The sequence below is a fragment of the Arachis hypogaea genome, chromosome 16 (genome assembly GCF_003086295.3).
Source record: "Arachis hypogaea cultivar Tifrunner chromosome 16, arahy.Tifrunner.gnm2.J5K5, whole genome shotgun sequence".
NCBI classification, from domain to species: Eukaryota; Viridiplantae; Streptophyta; class Magnoliopsida; order Fabales; family Fabaceae; genus Arachis; species Arachis hypogaea.
Genome location: NC_092051.1, coordinates 87,538,716 through 87,542,588, shown reverse-complemented (window position 1 = coordinate 87,542,588; position 3,873 = coordinate 87,538,716). Strand labels below are relative to the sequence as shown.

Here is a 3,873-nt window from a genome sequence, read left to right as displayed (position 1 = left end):
CTTGTTTCTGGTGTTAAACGCCCAAATGGAGCTTGTTTCTGGCGTTTAACGCCAGCTTTCCTCTGGGTGCAATCCTGGCATTTAAACGCCAGATTACTGCTTATTTCTGGCGTTTAACTCCAGTTTCATGCTCTGTTCTGGCGTTAAACGCCATCCAGATGCTCCTTACTGGCGTTTAAATGCCAGTAAACTCTTCCTCCAGAGTGTGCTATTTTCAATGCTATTTTCATTCTATTTTTGATTTTTCATTAGTTTTTGTCACTCTACATGATCATCAACCTAAAGAACACATAAAATAACAATGGAAAACAAATAAATATAATTAGATAACATTGGGTTACCTCCCAACAAGCACTTCTTTAATGTCAATAGCTTGACAGTGAGCTCTCATGGAGCCTCACAGATGTTCAGAGCATTATTGGAACCTCCCAACACCAAACTTTGAGTTTGACTGTGGGAGCTCTGGTTGACTCTGCAGTGAGAGAGGCTTTTCATGCTTCCTCTCCATGGTTACAGAAGGAGATCCTTGAGTTTTAAACACAAGGTTGTCCTCATTCAGTTGAAGGATCAATTCTCCTCTGTCCACATCAATCACAACTCTTGCTGTGGCTAGGAAGGGTCTTCCAAGGATGATGGATTCATCCTCATCCTTCCCAGTGTCTAGGATTATGAAATCAGCAGGGATGTAAAGGCTTTTAACCTTTACTAGCACATCCTCTACTTGTCCATAAGCCTGTTTTCTTGAGTTGTCTGCCATTTCTAATGAGATTCTGGCAGCTTGCACCTCAAAGATTCCCAGTTTCTCCATTACAGAGAGTGGCATAAGGTTTATCCCTTACCCAAGGTCATATAAAGCCTTCTCAAAGGTTATGGTGCCTATAGTACAAAGTATTAAGAACTTTCCAGGATCCTGTTTCTTCTGAGGCAATGTTAGTTGATCCAGATCACTCAGTTCATTGATGAGCAAGGGAGGTTCATCTTCCCAAGTCTCATTACCAAATAATTTGGCATTCAGCTTCATGATTGCACCAAGGTACTTGGCAACTTACTCTTCAGTGACATCTTCATTCTCTTCAAAAGAAGAATACTCATCAGAGCTCATGAATGGCATAAGGAGGTTCAATGGAATCTCTATGGTCTCTAGATGAGCCTCAGATTCCTTTGGTTCCTCAGAGGGAAACTCCTTGTTGGTCACTGGACGTCCCAGGAGGTCTTCCTCACTGGGATTCACGTCCTCTCCCTCCCTTGTAGGTTCGGCCATGATGGTTAAATCAATGGCCTTGCACTCTCTTTTTGGATTCTCTTCTGTATTGCTTGGGAGAGTACTAGGAGGAGTTTCAGTGACTCTTTTACTCAGCTGGCCCACTTGTGCCTCCAAATTCCTAATAGAAGACCTTATTTCATTCATGAAACTTAAAGTGGCCTTAGATAGATCAGAGACTATGTTTGCTAAGCTAGATGGATTCTGCTCAGAATTCTCTGTCTGTTGTTGAGTGGATGATGGAAAAGGCTTGCTATTGCTAAACCTGTTTCTTTTACCATTATTAAAGCCTTGTTGAGGCTTTTGTTGATCCTTCCATGAGAAATTTGGATGATTTCTCCATGAGGGATTATAGGTGTTTCTATAGGGTTCACCCATGTAATTCACCTCTGCTATTGCAGGGTTCTCAGGATCATAAGCTTCTTCTTCAGAAGATGGCTCTATAGTACTGTTGGATGATTCCTTCAATCCATTTAGACTCTAAGAGATCATATTGACTTACTGAGTCAATATTTTATTCTGAGGCAATATGGCATTCAGAGTATCAATTTCAAGAACTCCCTTCCTCTTAGATGTCCCATTACTCACAGGATTCCTTTCAGAAGTGTACATGAACTGGTTATTTGCAACCATGTCAATGAGTTTCTGAGCTTCTGCAGGCGTTTTCTTTAAGTGAATGGATCCACCTGCAGAATGGTCCAATGACATCTTTGATAATTCAAACAGACCATCATAGAATATATCCAGGATGGTCCATTCTGAAAGCATGTCAGAAGGACACTTTTTGGTCAGTTCTTTGTATCTCTCCCAAGCTTCATAGAGGGATTCTCCTTCTTTCTGTCTGAAGGTTTGAACATCCACTCTAAGCTTACTAAGCTTTTGAGGAGGAAAGAACTTGGCTAAGAAAGCCGTGACCAGCTTATCCCAAGAGTTCAGGTTATCCTTAGGTTGAGAGTCCAACCATATTCTAGCTCTGTCTCTTACAGCAAATGGGAAAAGTATAAGCCTATAAACCTCGGGATTAACCCCGTTGGTCTTAACAGTATCACAGATCTGCAAGAATTTAGTTAAGAACTGAAAAGGATCTTCAGATGAAAGTCCATGAAACTTGTAGTTCTGTTGCATCAGAGAAACTAATTGAGGTTTAAGCTCAAATTTGTTTGCTCCAATGGCAGGAATTGAGATGCTTCTTCCATGTAAATTGGAATTTGGTGAAGTAAAGTCACCAAGCATCTTCTTTGCATTGTTATTATTTTCAGCCATGTTTTCTTCTTTTTCGAAAATTTCTATCAGATTTTCTCCAGAGAGTTGTGCTTTGGCTTCCCTTAGCTTCCTCTTCAGAGTCCTTTCAGGTTCAGGATCAGCTTCAACAAGAATGTTCTTATCTTTATTCCTGATCATATGAAAAAGAAGAAAACATAAAAGAAAATATGGAATCGTCTATGTCACAGTATAGAGATTCCTGTATGTGAGTATAAGAGTAGAAGAATAGAAGAAGAAAAATTCGAACACCAAGAGGAAGTGAGGGTTCAAATTTTGAGGTGAAGAGAAGTGTTAGTAAATAAATAAATAATTAGAAGGAGATGAGAGAGAGGGAATTTCTAAAATTAATTAAATTAAAAATAAAATTTAAAGTTAAATTTTGAAAATTAAAATTGAAATCAAATTAAATTAAAAATTAAAACAATTAGTTAATAAAAATAAAGAATTTTGAAACAGAGGGAAGGGATTTTCGAAAATTAGAAGGAGAGAGTTAGTTAGGTAGTTTTGAAAAAGATATGATTGAAACAAAAAGATAAGATTGATTAAAAAAAGATTTGAAAATTATTTTTGAAAAAGATAAGAAGTTAGAAAAGATTTTGAAATTGATTTTGAGAAAGATATGATTGAGAGATATGATTGAAAATCATTTTGAAAAGGATTTGAAAAGGAAATTAAAAAGATTTGATTGTGAAAATTAAAGTTGATTACTTGACTAACAAGAAACTAAAAAGATATGATTCTAGAGTTTAAAGATTGAACCTTTCTTACTAGGCAAGTAACAAACTTAAAATTTTTGAATCAATCACATTAATTGTTAGCATTAATTTTGAAAATTTGAAATAGAAATAAGAAAAAGATTTTTGAAAATCATTTTGGAATTTTCGAAAATTATGAAAGAAAAATGAAAAAGATTTGATTTTTGAAAAATATTTGAAAAAGATGGAATTTTTAAAGTGAAAATTTGATTTGACTCATAAGAAACAACTAGATTTTAAAAATTTTTGAAAAAGTCAACCCAAATTTTCGAAATTTTATGATAGAATAAGGGAAAGATATTTTTTCGATTTTTTTTGAATTTTTAATGATGAAAGAGAAAAACATCAAAAAGACTCAATGCATGAAAATTTTGGATCAAAACATGTGATGCATGCAAGAACACTATGAATGTCAAGATGAACACCAAGAACACTTTGAATGTCAAGATGAACACCAAGAACTTATTTTGAAAAATTTTCAAGAAAAGAAAACATGCAAGACACCAAACTTAAAAAATTTTTATTCTTTAGACATTAATGTTTCAAGAATGCATATGAAAAACAAGAAAAGACACAAAACAAGAAAATATGAAG

General features: G+C 35.3%; 1 non-coding gene across 1 annotated transcript; it reads left to right on the top strand.

Moving 5' to 3' along the window:
- The first annotated feature begins 2,023 nt into the window (after positions 1 to 2,023).
- LOC112760501 (small nucleolar RNA R71) lies at positions 2,024 to 2,131 on the top strand. Its single transcript, XR_003180938.1, has one exon. It is a non-coding gene; the product is annotated as a small nucleolar RNA R71 (small nucleolar RNA).
- The last annotated feature ends 1,742 nt before the right edge of the window (positions 2,132 to 3,873 follow it).